This window comes from Saccopteryx leptura, chromosome 6 (assembly GCF_036850995.1).
Source record: "Saccopteryx leptura isolate mSacLep1 chromosome 6, mSacLep1_pri_phased_curated, whole genome shotgun sequence".
NCBI classification, from domain to species: Eukaryota; Metazoa; Chordata; class Mammalia; order Chiroptera; family Emballonuridae; genus Saccopteryx; species Saccopteryx leptura.
The window spans coordinates 54462106-54488669 of record NC_089508.1 but is presented as its reverse complement, the minus strand read 5'-3'; the positions used below and the strand labels follow the sequence as shown (position 1 = coordinate 54488669).

Genomic DNA, 26564 nt, shown 5'->3' with positions numbered 1-26564 from the left:
AATGGAGCCTTGCTGCGGGAGGGGAAGAGAGAGACAGAGAGGAAGGAGAGGGGGAGGGGTGGAGAAGCAGATGGGCGCTTCTCTTGTGTGCCCTGGTCGGGAATCGAACCCGGGACTTCTGCACGCCAGGCCGACGCTCCACCACCGAGCCAACCGGCCAGGGCCTGGAATACTTTCAATAAATCATAATCTTCTGCATTTTTGTGTGTCATCCTTGTGCAGTGGCCATGCTGATCTCCCTATCGTTTCAATTTTAGTATATGTGCTGCCAAAGCAAACACTAATCTGTATTTTTAATAAGCAATGCAAGTAATTCTGTAGTAGGGAAAGGCATGGGCCAAGTTTGTTGAAGTCCAACCTTGAAAGCTTTTGGTCCCTGGCCTCAGGGACCTTTCTCCTGCTTTCTTTACCCTTGTCTATTTGGCATTGCATTTTATGTGCATATGTTGTTTTACCATGTGCTATCAAGTTCTGTGTGAGGGGCTTTAGGCTAAGCTATATATAAAATAACAGTTTTTCTGGTAACCTCAAATACAGATACACCGTAGGGTAGAATTTTAAAATCAGGATTGTTGCAAAAAACCCAAAACCTCTGGTCCTTGTGACTAAATAATGAGGGGTGGGAGAGTGAGGGCATCCGAACATTATTCTGTTTAGGAACTTCCTGTGTGAATTAGTCAAACCATCTCATTTTTCATCAGTTCCCACTCTCCCCCCAAAACACCAACCTTCACTAATGTAATTTAGGTTTCTCTGTTCACTGAGGAGATAACAGCTGGGATCTTGGCATTAAGTGACTGTTAGAGCTTTTGTTTCTCTTTCATGGTGATGCTTTTTTGGCACCCCTAGCTATATTTGAGAGTTCATTTTCTCTCTGAGAGGTTTTTGTTGGCAGTTTTTATCTTATTGCCTTTCTCTTCTGTGATGGGATAAGGATGCAGCTTGAAAAAGGAGGAAACTGCAGAGGTTTATTGATGGAGTTCCTGCCCCACTGTGCCCTAGGCCTAGTACATGCATGCTTCTGATGAATCACTGCTGTTAGTATTTAGTATTTACTGATCCTTATATCCCAGCATTGTGCAAAGCATAGAATCTGCCCAAGGGACTTCATAGCTAAATCACCCACTTGATCTGTTGGCTTTCTCCCTCTTTCATCTTTGTTGGTGGCTACAGGGAGGAAAATGGGAGATAGAAAACTGTAAGCAAGAGGAAATCTAGACTATGTCACTTTATTGCTGCCTGGGAAGTGGCCTGGGAGTTCAGCTGCAAGGATTTGATGCTGTGTGCAGCTGCCATATATCACCTGCTCTCATTGGGGTGACGATGAAGTATTTCCACATGGTTGCTCAAGTCTCTCTTCACTTTGCCCTGGGTGCTCCCTCCTCCTTTTTCATTAATTGCTTAGCAGTTGCTGATGCAATTAAAACGAGTTGTGTCTGCAGCCTCGGTGGTTTTCTGTCAGGGCCCTGTCTCTAAGGTCTTCATCTAGTTGCTAGGGATGGGTGAACATCTGATTTTGAAGCAATGGGCGGGAGGGACCTGTGGCTGCAGTTAAATGTATTTTTCTAAAAAGCAGCAGCTTGCGGAGCTAGATTTTTCCTGACACGCTAATCATTTTACCAAGCCAAGCCCTAGTCCCTTGTGCTGTTCATTAAGGGGGCTTATATTTGACAGCACAGTAGAAATGAATCCTGCTGAATTCCTTTTTTTAAAAAATTTTTTTAGATTTTATTTATTCATTTTAGAGAGAGGAGACAGAGAGGGAGAGAGCGACGGGGAGGAGCAGAAAGCATCAACTCCCATATGTGTCTTGACTAGGCAAGCCTGGGGTTTTGAATCAGCGACCTCAGTGTTCCAGGTCGACGCTTTACCCATTGTGCCACCACAGGTCAGGCTGAATTGCTTTTGTTGGTGATATAGAAAGTATTTTTTACTTTTTAAATGGGCAAGAATAAGACAGAAACATTGGTCTCAAAGTACAGAAGAGACAAAACCAAATCTCCGTGTTTCCATGGAAAACCAGACCTGGAGATGTTAAGAGGACTAGATTGCAGCACTTGGTCTGTTTCGGCTCACTGGGTAGAAGAATATGCACTACATCTGCTGTTATGTACGTCTCCCTCCTGGCCAGCATTTTCAGTCTGCTTCTGATTTCTGTTCCCTTTTCCTTGTTCATGGATTTTGAAATTGCCACAGAAAGCTCAAGGAATCTAACCATAGTGTTTCTACATAGTTTCGGGTAGAGGGGGGTTGACTGCTTGATCAGTGCTGCTTGGCAATCATGTGGCAGGTGGGGGTTGCTGTGGGACATGAATTCTCCATCTTCTTACCTGCACTCCAGACCACTCTATGTGTTTGCCTCGTTCACAGAGGGATCAACTGCCCACCACAGCATGTGGGGGAATCACCTGGAGAGCATGTTAAAAACACTGGTTTCTAGGCTGAACCCCCAGAGATTTTGAGTGAGTAAATCTGGGGTGAAGTCTGAATGCATTTTTAACAAGTTTCCAGGAAGGGATGATGCTACCAGTCTTGAGAGCACACTTAAGAGTAGTAAAGGTCCAGGGATAATGCCTTATGCATAACGAACACTCAGCATTTGTTGATTTGATTGGATTTTTCTAGTAGTTTAGTCTTTCTTAAGATGTGATTCCAAAGATTTTTATCTGCTCTTACTTTTAAGCAAAACTAATCTATTAAAATTATTATCTGAATTTTTAACTTTCAGCCACCTTGCCCCCACAGATCTCTTGTCAGATCATCCATGTTTGTTGCAAGCTCTATTATCATTTAGGGTGCTTGATTCTGATATAGTTACTTTGAAACTTAAATGTTTTATATCTATAATCAAAGAACTGATCTAATATTATGTACCTGGATGACAGGTTTTATATTTTTTCCTAAGGTGTAGGGGAAGTGTGTTTCTTCGTGAGCTCTAATTTATTGAATTCCTTACCCCACCTTGATTTGGTCAGATCACATTCTGACCTGGCAGTAGGGATAATTATAAATATTATGTCATCTTTTTAATAGACTTCATTTTTAAGAATAGTTTTAGCCCTGGCCGGTTGGCTCAGCGGTAGAGCGTCGGCCTGGCGTGCGGGGGACCCGGGTTCGATTCCCGGCCAGGGCACATAGGAGAAGCGCCCATCTGCTTCTCCACCCCCACCCCCTCCTTCCTCTCTGTCTCTCTCTTCCCCTCCTGCAGCCAAGGCTCCATTGGAGCAAAGATGGCCCAGGCGCTGGGGATGGCTCCTTGGCCTCTGCCCCAGGCGCTAGAGTGGCTCTGGTCTTGGCAGAGTGACGCCCCGGAGGGGCAGAGCATCGCCCTCTGGTGAGCAGAGCTTCGCCCCTGGTGGGCATGCCGGGTGGATCCCGGTCGGGCGCATGCGGGAGTCTGTCTGACTGTCTCTCCCCGTTTCCAGCTTCAGAAAAAATACAAAAATAAATAAATAAAGAAAGAAAGAATAGTTTTAGATGTACAGAAAAGTGGAGAAGATAGTATAGAGAATTGCTGTAGACCCCATATCCAGCCCAGTTTTCCTTGTTATTAACATCCCCTATTATTAGTGTGATACATTGGTTACAATTAATGGACCAATTTTGGTATTATTTTTAACTAAAGTCCATATCTTATTTAGATTAACTTACCTTTTATTTTCTGTTTGAGTGTCCTATTTAGGATACCACATTATATTTAGTTGTCATGTTTCTTTAGGCTCCTCTTCTCTATGACAGTTTCTCAGACTCCTTGTTTTGATGACCTAGACAACTTTGAGTACTGGTCAGGTATTTTGTAGGATGCTCCACTATGAGAATTTATCTTATGTTTTTCTCATGGGAAGACTGGCATAATGGGTCATTAGGATGATAACCAAAGAAGTACGTGCCAATTTTCATCACATCATATTAAGCATACATACTATTAACATGATTTATGACTGTTGATGTTGGCCTTGATCACCTGTCTAAGGAAGTATTTGTCAGGTTTCTCACTGTAAAGCTACTCTCTTTTCCCCTCCCTTTTCCATATTGTACTTTCTGGAGAGAAGTTGCCATGCACAGTACACAGCCTAAGAAGTGGGGAGTTAGTTATGCTACTCCTTCCTAAGGGCAGAGTATGCACACAAATTTTTTGGAATTCTACATAAAAGATTTGTCTCTTCTCCTCCCATGTATTTACTTAATTCAATTATTTATATCATTAAAAAAAATTTTTAAGCAAGAGAGACAGAGATAGCCAGGAAGGGAAGAGATGAGAAGCACCAATATTTGCAGCACTCTTAGTTGTTCATTGATTGCCTTTCATACCTTGACCTGGGGGTGGGGGAAGGCTCCAGCTGAGACAGTGACCCCTTGCTCAAGCCAGTGACCTTAGGCTTCAAGCCAACAACCTTTGGGCTCAAGCCAGCAACTATGGGGTCATGTCTATGATCCCACGCTCAAGCAGGCAACCTCAGGGTTTTGAACGTAGGTCCTCAGCATCCCAGGTCAGTGCTCTATCCACTGTGCCACCACCTGGTCAGGCCCAATTATTTATATCAGTATGGACTCATGGGTATTTATTTTATATTTTGGGTTATAGTTGGATACTACTTTATATTGTTCACATTGTTCCTGCTTTGGTCATTGGGGGCACTTTCAGTCCGTTTTCACAGTCCTTTGATAATGTATATTATCATTAGTGTATGTGTGTGTGTCTATGTGTTTGTGCTTATCCCCCCATGCGTATGTGCTTGTGTGCATTGTTGTTTGAGCATTTCTTTGCATCCTGGCACTGCAAAATGCAATAGACTCATCTTGTATACATATTTCCTGCCCCAATCTGGAAATCAGCCATTTCTCTAAGAAACCCTGATTCCTTTTACTGGAGAATAGTATTAAAGAACAAGATCTAGCCATCAGGCATGTTTTTTGTAATTGGAATAGGGCCATTATTTTGTAAACAAACACATTATTTCATGTTTTTCATTGTACAGTAGTCCTTCCTTATCTGTGGTTTTATTTCCCATAGTTTCAGTTACCAGAGGCCAACTACAGTCCAAAACTATTAAGTGGAAAATTCCAGAAATTAACAATTCATAATCAAATTGTATGCTGTTCTGGATACTGTGATAAAATCTCATGCTGTCCCCCTTCATCATGCCTGAGGTATGAATGATTCCTTTATCCACTATGTCTGTGTTCTATATATTACCCACCCATTAGTCACTTAGCCATTTTGGCTATCAGATAGACTATTGCTGTATCATAGTACTTGTGTTCAAGTAACCTTCATTTTAACTTAATGGCCCCAAAGTGCAAGAGTATGATGCTGGCAATTCAGATATGCCAAAGAGAAGCCATAAAGTGCTTCCTTTAAGTGAAAAGGTGTTGTGTATATAGGTCTAATTTATCTATTTTGTTTATATCAGAACTTGCATATGTGAGTATGGTTTTTGTTATTAATAACTACTTTTTATTCAATGCCTACTTGCTGCCAATTTCATGAGACTATTTTTTTTAAGTGGGAGATAGGGAGGCAGAGAGACAGACTCCTACATGTGCCCTGACAAACCAGGATCCACCTGGCAAGCCCTCTACAGGGTGATGGTCTGTCCAAATGGGGCTGCTGCTCCGTTGCTTGGCAACTGAGCCATTTCAGTGCCTGTGGTGAGGCCATGGAGCTATCCTCAGCAGCCCGGGGCCAAATTGCTCTAACCATTTGAGCCATAGTTGCAGAAGGGGAAAGGGGAGAGTGAGCAATAGAGAAGAAGGGGAGGGGTGGAGAAGGAGATGATCTCTTCTCTTGTGTGCCCTGACTGGGAATCAAACCTGAGACTTCCACATGCAGGGCCAACACTCTACCCCTGAGCCAATTGGCCAGGGCCTCATGAGACTTTCTTTAAACATTAATATAAGGTCTACCAGAAAGTTCTGTTCATTTTTGGAATAAAACAAAATACAAATTTTTCTTACCGTCAATAAACTTTATTAAATAATATAATTGCCATTATTATTAATGATTTCTTGCCAGCGTGAGGGCAATTTGTATATCCCATTTTTGAAAAATGTTTTAACTTTTGATGTGAAAAATTGAACCAGTGCTTGTTTGATATCTTTTTCATTTTTGAATATTTTGCCCTTCAAAAAATTTTGTAAGGACAAAAACAAGTGATAGTTGGAGGGTGCTAAGTCTGGGGAATATGGTGGATGCTACAGACATGCTTCTGTAGCATTTATTTTTTGTTGAAATTCGTAAAAATTACAGTGGTGTAAATGAACTTTATCAGTAGCTATGGGTACACTATCGCTTCACACATAAGACTAACGTGAATCAACTTTGTTTTAGTTAATTTGCTACGTCAGTATGTATACATTAAGTGATAAAAATAGAGAGGCACACATGCGCCAAATAAACATGTGCTTACGTGTCGAAACCTGTTGTGATAGAAACGGACAGAACTTTCCGGTAGACTATATACTTACTCTAGCCTAGCTTAAATGTATTATAAATTCTGATAAGACTTCTATAGTCATGTGCTTTTCAGTTCCTATGTCAATGAAGAATTTATTATCAAATTTTTGTTTTAAAAGTCAAAGAGAAAGTTAGTACACATCAGTGTCAGAATTATATTCAACAATGGGGTCTAGAATTTTTTTTATTCAGCTGACAGTCTTGTCTGAAAAGCTAGAATAAACGTGCAATGTCTCAAAACATTTACTTCCCATACACCATCTAGGAAGCTACTAGAAAATGTTCTCCACAAAATAAGGGTGTAAACCAAAGTAAGAGGTAAACATGTAATGGAGGACACAGGGAGTCCAGTAAACGAGAAAGGCCAGGGGATTGCTCAGAATAGTGGAGATTTCAGTAACAGTTACCAGCATGGAGAGAACAGCTAGTCCATACTAGAGAAAATGTCAGTTCTCCTGAAGAAACTTCTGTAGGAAAGTGAAATAGAGTATTTGATGGGTCTGAAAGTCTCGAGAGGAAATTTCTACAGTTGACAAAGATTTTCTGGGGTGAATATTGATGAACAAATAGAAAATCTAAGCAAATGAATAAAAAAGTACTCATAGGAAAAGCAAAAAGTTGTACAGGAAGGGAAAGATCATCCTGGTTTACTGTATGACTCAAGTGTGACTAGGCTTATATAGTCATTGTAATGTACACTGAATATTCATCATCTTCCAATGTGGGAAATCAATAGATAATTCCCAAAAGTGAAAAATCAAGAGGTAATCAAGTCATTTAGAAAAATAGAGATCAGTGCCAAAATAATCAGTTAAAAGATGTGCAAGTGGTTTGCCTCTAGGGAGTGGAAGTGGTATAGCAACAGGGGTGAGGGCTACTGTTTTTTTTAACAAACTTTGTAGAACTCTAACTCTTTAAACTCACTTTGATCTTTAAAAAAAATAACTGTGTGCCTAGGAGGAAAATGTTAAAAGTAAAGAAAAAAAAAAGATCACTTAATTTAAAACACAGTTACTCTCTAAACAAATTTTGCTATGGTAAGAATCCTATTTCAAGGGGCACAAAGAAAACCAGTTAGAAGGTGACAGAAGACAATTGGACTTTGGGTGATGGGGATGCAGCATAATCGAATGTTAAAATAACCTAGAGATGTTTTCTCTGAACATACGTACCCTGATTTATCAATGTCACCCCATTAAAATTAAAAAAAAAAAAAAAAAGAATCCTATTTCAGTGCGCTTATCTTTGTCTGAATTTCTGATTTACCAGTTAATATGTTTTGACTGCCAGTAACAGAAACCCTATTTTTAAATGGCTTAATAAGGAAACCTTTTATCACTTATAGCAATGTCAGAGGTGGGTCAGGTTTGGGGTTGTTTGTATGTTAGTTTGTTTTGGATAATGTTATGACTGCAGTTTTGTAAGCGTTTCATCCAAATACCACAACAATGAGTGCTCACTTCAGTAGCATATATACAAGTACTATAACATGAGATTAAAAAGGGAAATCTGCTTTATTTCCTAGGAGCAAGAAATCTTTCCTAGAAGACCCCAGCAGACTTTGATCCTCACATCTCTGACCATAATTGGGTCACAAGCCCTCTTTTAAACTAGTAACTGCTGCCTGACTTGTGGTGGCAGAGTGGATGAAGCATTGGCCTAGAATGCTGAGGCCGCCAATTCAAAACCCTGGGCTTGCCTGATCAAGGCATATATGGGAGTTGATACTTCCTGCTCCTCCTCCCTTTTCCTCCTCTCTCTCTTCTCTCTAAAATGAATAAATAAAATCTTTAAACTAGTAACTGATAAGAAGAATGGGATTTCTGTGACTGTCCTAAGTTGATTGTCTTAGGTGAAATGGATGTTGGGCGCCAACTACAATATCTGCTACCCCAGTCATTACCTAAGTACTTATTGAGAACCCACTCCTCTTTCACAAAGCTTTACTGTTTAATGGGGGGGGGGGGAGAATGAATGAGTGAAACAACTGATCATCAGTATGAACAGTACCACAGGTACTCAGTAAATATTTATAGAATAAATTAGGTGAATATAAGTGAAACTTTTTGACATAGATTTAAGAGTTATAAATTAAGGGGGAAATACATGAAGTTAAGACTACATCAGGAAACTTCTTGAAGACGAAGACTACTATTTACTCAGCAGTTAGTCACAGGGCTGTCCTACTAGAATAAATATACTTTTGTCCAGTGGTGTGCTGGTAAATGTTTAACCAGCTTGGAGGAGGAGACAGGGCTTATTTGTAGTGTTTACCGATTTCCATGGCATAAATAATCTTACCCTGGCCAGTTTCAGTCTGTCAACATGGAATCAACTGCCTTGCACACCACCACTTCTCTCTAATAGCACTTTTGTTATTTTGAATTAACCTATTGATAAAAGCAAACATTTAGGTTTTTTGGGGGTTTTTTTGTATTTTTCTGAAGCTGGAAACAGGGAGAGACAGTCAGACAGACTCCCGCATGCGCCCGACCGGGCAATGCTCTGCCCATCTGGAGCCGCTGCTCCGTTGCTCCAAACAGAGCCATTTCAGTGCCTGAGGCAAGGCCATGGAGCCATCCTCAGTGCCCAGGGCCAACTTGCTCAAATCAAGCCATGGCTGTGGGAGAGGAAGAGAAAAAGAGAAGGGGGAGGGGTGGAGAAGCAGATGGTCACTTCTCCTGTGTGCCCTGACCAAAAATCAAACCTGGGACTTCCACACGCCGGTCTGACACTCTGCTGCTGAGCAAACCAGCCAGGGCCACAAATGACTTATTTAAACCTTATGTGCCCATCAACACAGATTATAATTATTGCTTTATACAGCCATCTTTTAAATTAGATAAGAGATGCAAAGAGTTACAAACAAAAAATACATTTACACTGCATTTTGTATTTACCTACTATGCTAGGCAGAGTAATGACCCCCTATAAAATCCTTGTCTCAATACCTGGAACCTATGAATATGTTACTTTAAATAGCAAAAGAGATTTTATAGATGTGATTAAGTTAAGGATTTTGAGCTATATAAGATCATTCCCATTAGCAGCACACATGCACTAAATATTACTTTTAATCTTTTGATCCCATATTCTCTTTCAGAAAGTACCTTATTTTTTTTTGCTCCCTTTAGCAAAACTTCTCAAACAGCAGCCTATATTCCAATTATAATGTAGACCCAATTATAGTCAACACAACCATCTCCATTCCTCTCCTCCCTTTCTTTCCTAAACCAACCCTAATCTGGCTTTTCCCTCTGCCATTCTATAGAAACTGCGCTTCAGTGACCATGGTCATTGGGTAAATCCAATGGTCAATTCTTAATTTTTATTTTTTAATTTTTTTTTATTTTTTATTCATTTTTTTTTAGAGAGGAGAGAGAGAGACAGAGAGGAGAGAGAGACAGAGAGAGAGAGAAGGGGGGAGGAGCTGGAAGCATCAACTTCCATATGTGCCTTGACCAGGCAAACCCAGGGTTTCAAACTGGCGACCTCAGCATTTCCAGGTCGACGCTTTATCTACTGCACCACCACAGGTCAGGCTCTTAATTTTTTTTTTTTTTTTTTTTTTTTTTTTACAGAGGCAGAGATAGACAGGGACAGACAGACAGGAACAGAGAGAGATGAGAAGCATCAATCATCAGTGTCTCGTTTCGCGTTGCGACTTCTTAGTTGTTCATTGATTGCTTTCTCACATGTGCTTTGACCGCGGGCCTTCAGCAGACCGAGTAACCCCCTGCTGGAGCCAGAGACCTTGGGTCTAAGCTGGTGAGCTCTTTGCTCAAGCCAGATGAGCCCGCGCTCAAGCTGGCGACCTCAGGGTCTCGAACCTGGGTCCTTCCGCATCCCAGTCCGATGCTCTATCCACTGCGCCACCACCTGGTCAGGCACTCTTAATTTTTTTTTAAGTAATAGCTTTCTTGAGATATAATTTACATGCCATACAATTCGCCTTTTGAAAGTATAAAATTCAGGGGATTTTGGTATGTTCACAGAGTTATGCATCACTGCTGTCTAATTTTAGAGCATTGTTACCACCCCCAAAAGAAACACTGTACCCATTAGTAGTCATTCCACATTCTTGCCCAACTCTGTGAATTGGCCTATTCTCGACATTTCATATAAATTGAATCATACAATGTATGACCATTATGTCTGGCTTCTTTCACTTCACATGATATTTTTATGGATCATCTACATTGTAGCATCTGTCCACACTTTTTTCCTTTTTATGGCCAAATAATATTTCATTGTAGGGATATATGCCACATTTTGATTATTCATTCATCAGTCGATGGACACATTTGAGTTGTTTCTACTTTTTGGCTGTTATGGATAATGCTGCTGTAGAAAATTCATGTACGTACAAGTTTTGTGTGGACTTACCTATTCAAGTCATGTGGGTATATAAGTAGGAGTGGAATTGCTGTGTCATTTGGTAACATTTTGAAGAACTGCCAACTTTTTTTTTCAGAGTGGCTGCATGTAATATATAAAGCTTCTAACTTCTCCATATCCTCAACAGCACTTCTTACTATCTATTTTAGCCACCGGAGTAGATGTAAAGTAGTATCACATTGTGATTTTAATTTATATTTCCCTAAGTACTAATGATTCTGAGCATCTTTTCTTGTGCTCATTGACTATTTGTATATTTTCTGTGGAAAACATCTATTTAGATCCTTTGCTCATTTTTAATTGGGTTATATGTATGTCCTCTTATTGTTGAGCTGCAAAGAGGGTTTTTTGTTTGTTTGTTTCTGGTTTTAAGAGGAACAGACAGGCAAACAGGAAGGGAGAGAGATGAGAAGCATTAACTTATAGGTAGTTGCAGCACCTTAGTTGTTCATTGATTACTTCTCCTATGTACCTTGACCAGGGGCTCCAGCTGAGCCAATTACCCCTTGCTCAAACCAGCAACCTTGGGCTTCAAGCCAGAGACCTTTGGGCTCAAGCCAGTGACCCCATGCTCAAGATGGTGAGCCTGTGCTTAAGCTGTCAACCTCTGGATTTCAAACCTGGCTCCTCAGCGTCCCAGGTAGATGCTCTATCCACTGTGCCACCACCTGGTCAGGCAAGTTGCAAGAGTTTTAAATTTTTTTAGAAATATATTCTGGATACAAGTCCCATAACAAATATATGATTTGGAAATATTTTGACCCATTTTTTAATGGGTTGTCTTTTCACTTTCTTGATAGTCCTCAGTTCTCTTTCTTGACCTTTTAGCAGATTTGAAAGTACCTGAAAACATACTTTCTTCACTTGATTTCTAGAACCACATTCTCCTGATTTTTTTTCTCACCTAATTGTACACTTCACCTTATTCTTCTTTGCTGCTTATTTTTAATCTCTCTAACCTGTAAACATTGAAGTGCCCCCTACTCAGTCCTCAGATTACTTACCTCCTCTGTTCTCATTTGTATGCTGACAACTTCAAATTTACTATTAGTCTCATATACACTGCTCACAAAAATTAGGGAATATTTTATCACTTCATATTCATTTTGAAATATTCCCTAAATTTTGTGAGCAGTATATTTATCTGCCTATTGACATTTTTTTTTTTTTTTTGTATTTTTCTGAAGTTGGAAACGGGAGGCAGTCAGACAGACCCCCACATGCGCCCGACCGGGATCCACCCGGCATGCCCACCAGGGGGCGATGCTCTGCCCATCTGGGGCGTCACTCTGTTGCAACCAGAGCCATTCTAGCGCCTGAGGCAGAGGCCATACATAGAGCCATCCTCGCACCCGGGCCAACTTTGCTCCAATGGAGCCTTGGCTGCAGGAGGGGAAGAGAGAGACAGAGAGGAAGGAGAGGGGGAGGGTTGGAGAAACAGATGGGCGCTTCTCCTGTGTGCCCTGGCCGGGAATCGAACCCAGGACTCCTGCACGCCAGGCCGACGCTCTACCACTGAGCAAACCGGCCAAGGTCACTACTGACATTTTGACTTAGATATCTGTTAGGCATATCAAACTTAATATGTACAAAACCAGACTCCTGATTTTTTTCCTCTCCAAAACCTGGTCCTCCCTCAGTCTTCCTCATTTCAGTAAATAGCAATTCCATTTTTTTTTCTTTTTTTTTTGTGACAGTGACAAAGAGAGGGACAGATAAAAATAGACAGGAAGAGAGAGAGATGAGAAGCTTCAATTCTTTGTTGCAGCAACTTAGTTGTTCATTGATTGCTTTCTCATGTGTGCCTTGACCAGTGGGCCACCACAGACTGAATGACCCCTTACTCAAGCCAGCGACCTTGGGCTCAAGCTGGTGAGCCTTGCTCAAACCATATGAGCCCATGCTCAAGCCGGGGACCTTGGAGTTTTGAACCTGGGTCCTCCATGTCCCAGTCTGATGCTCTATCCACTGCGCCACTGCCTAGTCAGGTTCCATTTTTCTTTGATGTATTAAAATCCAACCTCTTAGGCCTTGGCCACTTGGCTCAGTGATAGAGCATCGGCCCCGCGTGTGGGTGTCCTGGGTTTGATTCCCGGCCAGGGCACACAGGGGAAGCACCCATCTACTTCACCTTTCCCCGTCTCCTTCCTCTATCTCTGTCTTCCCTTCCTGCAGCCTAGGCTCCATTGGAGCAAAGGTTGGCCCAGGTGCTGAGGATGGCTCCATGGCCTCCACCTCAGGAGATAGAATGGCTCCAGTTGCAATGGAGCAATGCCCCAGATGGGCAGAGCATCGCCCCCTAGTGGGCATGCCGGTGGATCCCAGTTGGGCACATGCAGGAATCTGTCTCTCTGCCTCACCACTTCTCACTTCAGAAAAATCCAACCTCTTGGCCCTGGCTGGTTGGCTCAGCGGTAGAGCGTCAGCCTGGCGTGCGGGGGACCTGGGTTCGATTCCCGGCCAGGGCACATGGGAGAAGCGCCCATTTGCTTCTCCGCCCCCCCCTCCTTCCTCTCTGTCTCTCTCTTCCCCTCCCGCAGCCAAGGCTCCATTGGAGCAGGGATGGCCCGGGCGCTGGGGATGGCTCCTTGGCCTCTGCCCCGGGCGCTAGAGTGGCTCTGGTCGCGGCGGAGCGACGCCCCAGAGGGGCAGAGCATCACCCCCTGGTGGGCAGAGCGTCGACCCTGGTGGGCGTGCCAGGTGGATCCTGGTCGGGTGCATGCGGGAGTCTGTCTGACTGTCTCTCCCTGTTTCCAGCTTCGGAAAAATACAAAAAAAAAAAAAAAAAAAAAAATCCAACCTCTTCTCACTACCTCCACTGCTACCAGCTGGTCCAAACTACTGTTTAACCTCTTTTGGATTATTGTAATAGGTCTTAACTAGACTTCCTGACTTTAGTGCCCTATAATATTTTCTCAATATAGCAGTCAGAGTGATTTTTTAAAATATATTTTTTATTGCTATTGTAGAGAGGAGGTGGAGGTAGGGGGAGAGAGAGAAAAGGTGAAAGGAAAATATTGATTTGTTCCAATTTTTATGCATTCAGTGGTTGATCTTTTTTTTAAGATTTTATTGATATTTGGAGGGAGGGGTAGTGAGAAAGAGGGAGAAGAAGCAAGAATCATCTACTCGTAGTTGCTTCCTGTATGTGTCTTGACTGAGCAAGCCCAGGGATTCAGACTGGTGACCTCAGCATTTCCAGGGTGACACTTTATCCACTGTGCCACCACAGGTCAGGCAGTGGTTGATTCTTGTATGCACTGTGACCGGGGACCAAACCCACAACCTTAGTATATCAGGACAATGCTCTAATCAGCTGAGCTACCCAGCCAGGGCTCAGAGTGATTCTTTTAAAACATACCAAATTATTTCACTCCTCTACTTAAAACCACATAGTGGCTTCCCATATCATTCAGAAAAAGTAAAAGTTTTTACATTACTTATCTAGCCCTTTTTTCATTCTGGTCTCACCCTTTTCCTATCATATTAACTTCATTAATATTTTTCAGATGCTCCAGGCATATTCCTACCTTACTGTCTTTGTGTGTGCTGTTCCCTCTGTTTGTAATGCCCACCTTTTTGTTATCCTCATGGCTTCAGTAACAGCACCATGCATAGATTGGAGCTAAAGGAAAAAGGAAAAATCAATAATATTGATTGAATCCTTTTTTAAATTTTGATATTTTGTTCATTATAGATTTTTGCATCAATTTTGACTTTTAAAGAATACTACCTTGATGTATCATTTATCTTTATTGCTGAGTTTTTTGTTGCTTCCTTAAATTTTGTACCCAGGGTGAGTACATTTCATGCATGGTTTGCATCATTTGCCTCACCGTGCTCAGAAAACTAGAATAGAAGGGAATCTCTTCTTGATCAGGGTCTCCACCACAAACCTACAGCTAACATTGTAGCAGTGAAAAACTAGATGCTTTTGACTTAGGATGAAAACTAAGGTAAGTATCTCCTGTCTCACCACTTCTAGCCCTCATTACACTGGTGGGTCTAGCTAGTTGAGTAAGGCCATAAAAAGAAATAGAAGGCATCCAGATTGGAAAGGAAGACATAAAACTGTCTTTATTTATAGATGACATGATCATCCATATAGAAAATGCAAAGGAAGCTATAAAAAAGCTATTAGAGCCCTGGCCGCTTGGCTCAGCGGTAGAGCGTCGGCCTGGTGTGCGGGGGACCTGGGTTCGATTCCCGGCCAGGGCACATAGGAGAAGCGCCCATTTGCTTCTCCACCCCCGCCCCCTCCTTCCTCTCTGTCTCTCTCTTCCCCTCCTGCAGCCAGGGCTCCATTGGAGCAAGGATGGCCCGGGCGCTGGGGATGGCTCCTTGGCCTCTGCCCCAGGCGCTAGAGTGGCTCTAGTTGCGGCAGAGCGACGCCCCGGAGGGGCAGAGCATCGCCCCCTGGTGGGCAGAGCGTCGCCCCTGGTGGGCGTGCCGGGTGGATCCCGGTCAGGCGCATGCGGGAGTCTGTCTGACTGTCTCTCCCCATTTCCAGCTTCAGAAAAATACAAAAAAAAAAAAGCTATTAGAATTTATGTGTGAGTTTAGCATATTGTAGGATAAAGTACAATGTATGAAAATTAGTTATATTTCTGCATACTGGCAATCATATTGAAATATTTTAAAAATATAATTTATAATAGTATTAAAAGTAGGAAATAGGATAAACCTGACAAAAGATGTTTAAGACCTGTACACTGAAAACTACAAAACATTATTGAAAGAAATGTAAGAAAACCCAAATAAATAGATTTACCATGTTTATGGACCAAAAGACTTGATAGTGTTATGTCAATTCTCCTCAAATTGATTGATAGATTAAATGAGTCCTAATTCTGAGCAGGCTTTTTAATATAAATTGGTAAACAGATTTTAAAATTAATATGGAGATATACTGACACTGCCTGGCTTCAGTTTTTGTTTGTTTTTTTATCTTATAAGGTGCAATATTTACTTTCACAGATGAGGGGTTAACGAGGTAGAATAATTTTCCTGGGATTACAAAGCTAGTCAGCAGCAGAATATAGATTTGAACTCAGGCAACCTGACTACAAACCCACATGCTTTACACTATCTCCCTATATTTATAAATGTGACACCTTGGTTTCCTCTATTTGCATGTTTTTTGTTTGTTTTGCTTTTTTAAAATTTAATTTCTTGTGTTTACATAGATTCTAGTGTCCTGAATGCATCTCCCCTCCCCCATATTCCTCTCAACATCTCCCTAGCCCCCTTCCCTTCAGGTTTATGTCATCCTATCATCCCCTTTCCCTCTGTATTCTTTTCCTCTGGTCCCTTTGATCCTCCTCTGTCTCAATTCCGTTCCTCAGTTCACATTGTTTCTTGGATTTCTCAAATGAGTGAGGTCATATGATATTTTTCTTTCTCTGCCTGGCTTATTTCACTTAACATAATAGTTTCCAGGTCCATCCATGTTGTTGCAAAAGGTAAGATTTCCTTCTATTTTGGCCTGACCTGTGGTGGCACAGTGGATAAAGCGTCAACCTGGAAATGCTGAGGTCGCCGGTTCGAAACCCTGGGCTTGCCTGGTCAAGGCACATATGGGAGTTGATGCTTCCAGCTCCTCCCCCTTCTCTCTCTCTGTCTCTCTCTCCTCTCTTTCCCTCTCTGTCTCTCTCTCCTCTCTAAAAATGAATAAATTAAAAAAAATTAAAAAAAAAAAAAAAGTCACTGATATGAAGTGCTTTAAAAAAAAAAAAAAAGATTTCCTTCTATTTCATGGCCCCATAGTATTCCATAATATATATATATGTACCACAGCTTTTTAATCCACTCGTCCACTGTCAGACACTTGGGCTGTTTCCAGATCTTCGCTATTGTGAACAATGCTGCCATAAACATGGGGATGCATTTCTTTTTTTTGAGTCAGTGATACAGTGTTCTTGGATATATTCCTGAAAGTGGATGGCTGGGTCAAAAGGCAGTTCCATTTTTAATTTTTTAAGGAATCTCCATACTGTTTTCCACAGTGGCTGCACCAGTCTGCATTCCCACCGGCAGTGCGGGAGGGTTCCCTTTTCTCCACATCCTCCCCAGCACCTATCATGTGTAGTTTTTTAATGAGTGCCATTCTGACTGGTGTGAGGTGATGTCTCATTGTGCTTTTAATTTGCATTTCTGTAATGATTAGTGATGTTAAGCATTTTTTCATCATTTTTTCTTCTGTATATTGGCCATCTGTATGTCCTCTTTGGAGAATTGTCTATTTATTTCTTTTGCCCGTTTTTTGATTGGATTGTTTATCTTCCTGGTGTTGAGTTTTACAAGTTCTTTGTAAATTTTGGTTATTAACTCCTTATCAGACCTATTGTCGAATATGTTCTCCCATTGTGTGGTTTGTCTTTTTATTCTGTTCATATTGTCTTTAGCTGTGCAGAAGCTTTTTAGTTTGATATAGTCCCATTTGTTTATCCTGTCTTTTATTTCACTTGCCCGTGAAGATAAATCAGCAAATATTTATATATTGCTATGAGAGATGTCGGAGAGCTTACTGCCTATATTTTCTTCTAAGATGTTTATGGTTTCACGACTTACATTTAAGTCTTTTATCCATTTTGAGTTTATTTTTGTGAATGGTGTAAGTTGGTGGTCTAGTTTCATTTTTTTACAGGCAACTGTCCAGTTTTCCAAACACCATTTGTTAAAGAGACAGTCTTTACTCCATTGTATGCTCTTACCTCCTTTGTCAAATATCAACTGTCCATAAAGGTGTGGGTTTATTTCTGAGTTCTCTGTTCTGTTCCATTGATCTACATGTCTGTTCTTATGCCAGTACCAAGCTGTTTTGAGTACAATGGCCTTGTAGTATAACTTGCTATCAGGAAGTGTGATACCTCCCACTTTATTCTTCTTTTTCAAGATTGCTGAGGCTTTTCGAGTTCTTTTTTGGTTCCATATAAAGTTTTGGAATATGTGTTCTGTATCTTTGAAGTATGTCATTGGTATTTTAATCGGTATTGCATTGAATTTATAAATTGCTTTGGGTAATATAGACATTTTAATGATGTTTATTCTTCCTATCCATGAACATGGTATATTCTTCCACTTGTTTGTATCTTCGTTGATTTTTTTTTTTATCAATGTTTTATAATTTTCCGGGTACAAGTCTTTAATCTCCTTGGTTAAATTTACTCCTAGGTACTTTATTTTTTTTATGTTGTGATAGTGAAGGGAATTGTTTCCTTAATTTCTCTTTCTGACGGTTCATTGTTGGTGTATAAAAATGCCTCTGATTTCTGTGAATTAATTTTATATCCTGATACCTTGCTGAATTCATTTATCAGGTCCAGTAGTTTTTTGACTAAGACTTTAGGGTTTTCTATATACAGTATCATATCATCTGCAAATAATAATAGTTTTACTTCTTCTTTTCCAATTTGGATGCCTTTTATTTCTTCTTGTCTGATTCTAGGACTATGTTGAATAAGAGTGGTGAAAGGGGGCACCCTGCCTTGTTCCTGATCTTAAGGGGATTGCTTTTAATTTTTGCCCATTGAGTATTATGTTGGCTGTGGATTTGTCATAGATGGCCTTTGTCATGTTGAGGTATGTTCCCTGTATTCCCACTTTGCTGAGAGTTTTGATCATGAGTGGATGCTGAATTTTATCAAATGCTTTTTCTGCATCTATTGAAATTATCATGTGGTTTTCTCCTTTCTTTTGTTCATGTGATGAATCACATTGATTGATTTACAAATATTGTACCAGCCTTGCCTCCCCAGAATAAATCCCACTTGATCATGATATATGACTTTTTTCATGTATTGCTTGATCCGGTTTGCTAATATTTTGTTAAGGATTTTAGCATCTAAATTCATCAGGGATATTGGCCTATAATTTTCTTTCTTTGTGTTGTCTTTGCCTGGTTTTGGAATCAGAATTATGCTTGCCTAATAAAAGAAGCTTTGAAGTCTTCCTTCCTCTTGAATTTTTTGAAATATCTTAAGAATGATAGGAGTTAGTTCTTCTTTGAATATTTGGTAGAATTAACCTGTGATGCCATCGGGCCCAGGGCTTTTGTTTGTTGGGAGTTTTTTGATAACTGTTTTTTATCTCATTTGTTGTAATTGGTCTGTTTAGATTTTCTGATTCTTCCAGATTGATTTTTGAAAGATTATATGTTTCAAGGAATTTGTCCATTTCACCTAGGTTGTCTAATTTTTTGGCATACAGTTCTTCCTAGTATTTTCTTAAAATATTTTGTATTTCTGTGGTGTCAGTTGTTATTTCTCTACTCTCATGTCTAATTTTACTTATTTGAGTCCTCTCATTTTTTTGGTGAGTCTGGTTAAAGGTTCATTGATCTTGTTTACCCTTCCAAAGAACCAGCTCTTGGTTTTATTGATCCTCTGTATTGTTTCTTTAGCCTCTATGTCAGCGGTTCTCAACCTGTGGGTCGCAACCCCAGCGGGGGTCAAACGACCAAAACACAGGGGTCGCCTAAAGCCATCGGAAATAAATGTATTGTATAATAAATATGTATTTTCCGATGGCTTTAGGCGACCCCTGTGTTTTGGTCGTTTGACTCCTGCCGGGGTCGCGACCCACAGGTTGAGAACCACTGCTCTATGTCATTTATTTCCGCTCTGATCTTTATTATTTTCTTCCTCCTGCTACCTCTGGACTTTACTTGCTGTTCTTTTTCTAGCTCTTTTAGATGCAGGGTTAGGTTGTTTATTTGAGCTTTTTCTAGCTTCTTAAGGTATGCCTGTAGTGCTTTGAACTTCCCTTTCAGTACTGCTTTTGCTGTATCCCATAAATTTTGAGTTGTTGTATGCTCATTATCATTCATTTCTAGGAATTTTTAAATTTCTTCTTTTTTTTTTTTCTGGGGTTTTTTTTCCAGCTTTTTTTTAAAATTTTTATTTTATTTATTCATTTTAGAGAGGAGAGAGAGAGGGAAAGAGAGAGAGAGAGAGAGACAGAGAGAGGAGAGAGAGACGGGGGGAGGAGCTGGAAGCATCAACTCCCATATGTGCCTTGACCAGGCAAGCCCAGGGTTTCAAACCAGCGACCTCAGCATTTCCAGGTCTATGTTTTATCCACTGCGCCACCACAGGTCAGGCCAAATTTCTTCTTAGATGTCATTGTTAACCCATTCGTTTTTTAATAACATGTTATTTAGTTTCCAAGTGTTTCAGTATTTTTCAGTTTTTCTGTTGTGGTTGATTTCTAGTTTCATGCCACTGTGATCAGAGGAAGTGCTTGATATGATTTCAATCTTCTTAAATTTCTTGAGACCCCTTTTGTGCCCTAACATGTGGTCTATCCTAGAGAATGTACCAAGAGCACTTGAAAAGAATGTATATTCTGCTGCTTTAGGGTGAACGGTTCTGAAGATATGTATTAAATCTAGTTGATCTGATGTGTCCTTTAAGTCTACTGTTTCTTTGTTAATTTTCTTTCTTGAGGATCTATCTAGTGATGTTAGTGGGGTATTGAAATCCCCTACTGTTATATAGTATTGCTGTTGATCTCACCCTTTATATCCAACAAAGTCTGCTTAATATAATTATATTTAGGTGCTCCTATATTAGGTGCATACATATTCATAATGGTTATACCTTCCTGTTGGATTGCTCCCTTTATCATTATGTAGTCACTTTCTTTAAATCTTACTATAGCCTTTGTTTCAAAGTCCATTTTGTCTGATTAAGTATTGCTACCCCAGCTTTTTTTTATTTCAATTTGCATGAAATATTTTTTACCTTCAGTCTTTGTGTATCTTTTGTTTTAAGGTGTATCTCTTGTAGACAGCATATGTATAGGTCCTGTTTTCTTTATCCATGCAGCTACCCTATGTCTTTTGATTAGATCATTTAATCCATTTACATTTAAGGTTATTATTGATATGTAGTTGTTTATTGCCATTTTATCCTTTTTTTTTTTTCCTTAATTTTTTTTTCCTGAAGTTGGAAACGGGGAGGCAGTCAGACTCCCGCATGCGCCTGACCGGGATCCACCCAGCATGCCCACCAGGGGGCGATGCTCTGCCCATCCGGGGCATCGCTCTGTTGCAACCAGAGCCACTCTAGCACCTGAGTCAAAGGCCACAGAGCCATCCTCAGTGCCCGGGCCAACTTTGCTCCAATGGAGCCTCGGCTGCGGGAAGAGAGAGACAGAGAGGAAGGAGAGGGGGAGGGGTAGAGAAGCCGATGGGCGCTTCTCCTGTGCGCCCTGGCCGGGAATCGAACCCAGGACTTCTGCACGCCAGACCGACGCTCTACCACTGAGCCAACTGGCCAGGGCCGGCCATTTTATTCTTTAAAGCTATATTCCTCATTTACTATATTTTTTTCCCTTTTGTTCTGTTTACAACAGGCCTCTTAACATTTCTTGCAGCATTGGTTTGGTAGTAATGAATTCCTTGAGGGTTTTTTTCTTGTCTGGGAAGCTTTTTATTTCTCCTTCAATTTCAAATGATAGCCTTGCTGGATAAAGAAGTCTTTGTTATAGGCACTTGTTCCACATTACTTTGAATATTTTTTGCCATTCCCTTCTGGCCTCAAGTGTTGCTGTTAAGAAGTCGGATGGCATCCTTATGGAGGCTCCTTTGTAGGTGATAGCCTTTTTATTCTCTAGCAGCTTTTAATATTTTCTCTTTCCTGCTTAGCTTTGGTATTTTAATTATGATGTGTCTTGGTATAGATTTTTTGGGGTTTCTCTTTAATGGAGTTCTCTGTGCTTCTTGAACTTGTGTGACTTTTTCCTGCATCAATTTAGGGAACTTTTCAGCTATGATTTCATTGAACAAGGTCTCTATCCCTTGTTCTTTCTCTTCTTCTTCAGGTACCCCTATGATGCAGATGTTATTTCTCTTTAGGTTGTCACAGAGCTGTCTTAGAATTTCCTCAGATTTTTTTAGCCTCTTTTCCTTTTGCTGCTCCACTTTTGTGTTTTCATTTATCTTGTCTTCTAAATCACTGAATTGATCCTCTGCTTCATCCAGCCTGCTTTTAATTGCTTCTAGTGTAGTTTTCATTTCTGATATTGTATTTGTCATTTCTGACTGGTTCTTATTATTTCAATGTCCTTTTTAAAGTTTATCTTTTTATTTATGTGTTCATTATGTCTATCCATTGTTGTTCTAAGATCTTTCTAGATCTAATTATTAGAATTATAGTATTCTAATAATCATTATTTTAAACTCTGCATCTGGTAGTTTGCTTATTTCCATCTCACTGAGTTCATTTTCTGGAGGTTTCTCTTGTTGGTTCATTTGGATTGCACTTTTCTGTCTTCCCATTTTGTCTGTGTATACTCTCCTCGTTTGGGTCTGTTGTTTGTAGAGCTGGATAAGTTGAGGATTGGTGTTTTCTGCCTCTAATTTTCAGTTGTGTTATTTCTAGGTCTTCTTGGGTTGGCATTAGCTGTTGTTTGTAATCCACTGTCAGATTTGGCTTTTCTAGTAGAGCCTCTTTGAAGTCTTCCAGTTCTTATTACAAATCTATAATGATCAGGATAGTGTGGCATAGATATTGACAAAACCAAATAGGTCAATGGAAGGACTCCAAAAATTGACCTATATTTAAAATGTTTTTTTATTTTATATACACACACACACACACACACACACACACACACATACACACACACACACACATACACACAGGCAATTCAATAGAGAATGGATAATTCTGATAAGTGGTACTGGAACTATTGGATATCCATGTGCAACAAAAGGAAGTTCTATTTATACCTCACAACATAAATTCAAAATGGATCTAGATAAAATATAAAACTTCCAGAAAAGATCATAGGAGGAAAACTTTATGACCTTGGATTAGGCAAAGATTTCTTAGATATAACTTCAAAAATATAATCTATAAAAGGAAAAATATGATATTGTACTTCATTAAAGTCAGGAAGTTTTGGGTTTTGAAAGATATTATTAAGAGAATGAAAGGCAAGCTACATATAATATTTTGGGAGGAAATATTTGCAAATTACATATCTGATTAAAGGATTTTTATCCAGAATGTATAAAGAACTCTCAATATTCAATAATAAGAAAATAACCCAATAAAAATGTGCAAAAAAAAATTGAACAGATACCAAATGTAAGTGCTTAGAAATATATCCAGCCTGACCAGATGGTGGCGCAGTGGATAGAGCATCAGACTGGGATTAAGAGGTCCCAGGTTTGAAACTCTGAGGTCAGGGGCATGAGTGCGGGGTCACTGGCTTGAGAGTGGGATCATAGACATGACCCCATGGTCACTGGCTTTAGCCCAAGGGTTGCTGGCTTAAGCAATGGGTCACTCACTCTGCTGTAGTGCCTTACCTTCCCATTAAGACACATATGAGAAAGCAAACAGTAGACAACTAAGGAGCTGCAGTGAAGAATTGACACTTCTCATCTCCCTTTCTTCCTGTCTGTCCCTCTGTCTCTGTCATTTTATATATATATTTAATATTAGCCAACAAAAAGGTGTAAATTAAGCCTACGATGAGATGCCACTAAATACCTATATTAACATATCTAAAATTAAAAAGACAATGCCCAGTGTTTTTTGAGGAACTAGAATTGTTTTTACGTCATTAGTAAGAATGTAAAACGATAGAACTACTTTAGAAAAGTTTCATGATTTTTAAAGAAATTACTTACATACCTAAGATAGCCCAGCCATTCCATTACAAGGTTTATATTGTCCATTAAAGTTTTCTTTCTTTTCTTTTTTTTTTTTTTTAGAGAGGGAAGAAAGAGAGCAACTCGGAGTTGCTTTATTTTAGTTGTTCTTTGATTTTTTTTTTTCATATGTGCCTTCATGGGGGTGAGGGGGGCGCCAAGTCGAGCCAGTGACCCCTTGCTTAAGATCTCGAACTTGGGCTCCAAGCCAGCATACCTGGGATATGTCAGTGATCTCGAGCTCAAGCTGGTCACCCTGTTTTTTTTGTTTTGTTTTGTTTGGTTTGTTTTTTTTTGTATTTTTCTGAAGCTGGAAACGGGGAGGCAGTCAGACAGACTCCCGCATGTGCCTGACCGGGATCCACCCGGCACACCCACCAGGGGGCGATGCTCTGCCCATCCGGGGCTCTGTTGCGACCAGAGCCACTCTAGCACCTGGGGCAGAGGCCAAGGAGCCATCCCCAGCGCCCAGGCCATCTTTTGCTCCATTGGAGCCTCGGCTGCGGGAGGGGAAGAGAGAGACAGAGAAGAAGGAGAGGGGGAGGGGTGGAGAAGCAGATGGGCGCCTCCCCTATGTGCCCTGGCCAGGAATCGAACCCGGGACTCCTGCATGCCAGTCTGACGCTCCACCACTGAGCCAACCGGCCAGGGCCAGGTCACCCTGTTTTCAAGCCAGCAAGCCCATGCTCAAGCCAGAGACCTCGAGGTTTTCAACCAGGGACCTCACTGTCCCAGGTGGACACTCTATCCACTGTGCCACAACTGGTCAGTCTCTACATAAAGTCTTGTACACGAATATTCATAGAAGCTTCATTTGTAATAGTCCAAAACTGGAAGCAGTTCAGATACCCATTAACAAGATCAGTTCAGATAACCCATTAAAGGATAAGCAAATTTTAGTGTACCTGTACAGTAATCACTCATTAACAAAAATGGAATACTATATATATATTTTTTTTTCTTCTTCTTCTTTTTCAATTGAGAGGAAGGGAGATAAAGAGACTCCGCATGTGCCCTAACTGAGATCTACCAGGCAACCCCCTTCAGGGGCCAATGCTGTGCCCATCTGGGGCTATGCTTACAACCAAGCTCTTTGTAGCACCTGAGGCGGATGCTCCACGGAGCCATCCTCAGCACCTGGGGTGGATGGGCTTGAACCAATCATGCCAGGACTGTGGGAGGAGAAGAGAGAGAGAAAGGGGAGAGGGAGGGATGGAGAAACAGATGGTTGTTTCTCCTGTGTCCCCTGACCAAGAATCGAACACAAGACATCCACATGCCAGGCCGACGCTCACCACGCATAACAGTGTAGCACGGTACAAGCTGATGCTTGATTTCCAAACTCCACGTGCACAATGCATTGAATATGACTTAAGTTGGTCTGAGTGTGTTTTGTCCATTGCTCATGATTTGTAAATGCTCTGAACAGTGAAAAGGTTGTTCAGACAAGCCAACAAGTTCCAAAAATGTCAAAGGCAACCTCAATAGTATTTTCATCAATGATATAGACTGATAAGTGGCAATCACCCTGAGCATAAGTGAATTCAACTGAGCTCATTGGGTCTATACTCTTCATACAACATCAGGGCGGTTAACTCTTTCACGTCCTAAGCAGTCAAGGAAAATCCTATCTTTTTTTAGAATTTATTGATTGATTTTTTTTGGAGAGAGGGGAGAGAGAGAGAGGGAGAGAAGTGGGAAGCATCTACACATACTAGTTGCTTCCTGTACATATGTGCCTTGAACGAGCAAGCCCAGGGATTCAAACTGGCGACCTTAGTATTATAGGTTGATGCTTTATCCACTGCGCCACCACAGGCCATGCTTCTTTGGTTGATTCGTGTATGTGGCCTGGGCGAGATCAAATATGCAACCTTGGCATGTCAGGGTGACACTCTAATTAGGTGAGCTACCTGGCCAGGGCTTGTTCTTGGTTTAAATGCAATCACAATGTTGTACCTTTCTTGATGACTTGCTTTTCCCTTGTCTGTTGATATGGCAGTGTAGTTAATTTATTTTCACTGCTTTTGCTGTTTCACAGTATGAATATATGAAAATACATATTGTCAGTCTGTTGGTGGATATTTGGGTTCTTTTCAGTATTTTTGCTATTATAGACATTGCTGCTATGAACATTATTATGTCTCCTAGTGCACGTTACAAGGGTTTCTCTAGGCTACCACATGAGGAGTGGAGTTGCTAGGTAATGAGGTGTGCGGATGTTCTACTTTACTAGGTAAGGCCAATTTATGAAAGTGGTTGTACCAGTCCATGCTTCCACCAGCTTTGCTTAATCAGTACTTGATGCTGTCAACTTCAAAAACTTTGCCAGTATGGTGGTACATAATACTATCTTAAATGTGTCCAATAAGTGATTAAAAATAGTGGGAGCACCTATCACTATGTGTACTGAATCCTATATTTTTTTTCTCTTACTCTCATTCTTTAAAAGAAACAAACCTAAAAGAAATACAGGGATGGGAGTTTAAAAATTCTCCAGGCTAGTCCTGGCCAGATAGCTCAGTTGGTTAGAGCATGGACCCGATTGATGCACAGATGTCATAGGTTCTGTCATCGGTCAGGGCACATACAGGAACATACTGATATTTCGGTCTATCTCTCTCTCTCTCTTTTCCTTGCTCTCTTCCCCTCTCTTTCTCTTCCTCTCTCTATAAAATCAATAAAACAATTGTTAAAAACTCTCCAGGCAAACCTAATCTCAAGGTTTATAAGGTACAAAGTATCATTTCCTCTAAGTACTCTGAAACAAGGACAGTGTACTGAGATAACATCCTTCTAAATACAGTGTGTATATATGAATATAGACTTTTGCCCTAAATAGAATGTCTCATCTTATTGGGGTGGTAAGGAAATAACTTGATCTTTGCTACATGGCTTGAAATACTGTATATGAAATGAGGACTTCTTAGAATGTAACTTCATTTTTTTTCTCTTTTTGCTGGAGATTAGAAAAGAAATTCTTTGTTTTACTATTAGACAAAACCTTAGTTTTTTGTTTTGTTTTTTTTTACATAGGCAGAGATA

General features: G+C 40.6%; 2 protein-coding genes and 1 non-coding gene across 5 annotated transcripts in view; 1 reads left to right on the top strand and 2 right to left on the bottom strand.

Annotated features, from left to right (window-relative positions):
- The window catches only part of CSNK1G1 (casein kinase 1 gamma 1), a 505634-nt gene extending 489209 nt beyond the window's left edge, over window positions 1-16425 (bottom strand). Inside the window, exon 1 of the mRNA XM_066344164.1 lies at window positions 16346-16425. The gene's annotated coding sequence lies outside the window, so the exon portion shown is untranslated. The remainder of the gene's footprint in view (window positions 1-16345) is intronic.
- The window catches only part of ZNF609 (zinc finger protein 609), a 279517-nt gene that overhangs the window by 150492 nt on the left and 102461 nt on the right, over window positions 1-26564 (top strand). The window lies entirely within an intron of this gene.
- Window positions 177-281, bottom strand: LOC136377826 (U6 spliceosomal RNA). The gene has a single exon (XR_010746450.1). It is a non-coding gene; the product is annotated as a U6 spliceosomal RNA (small nuclear RNA).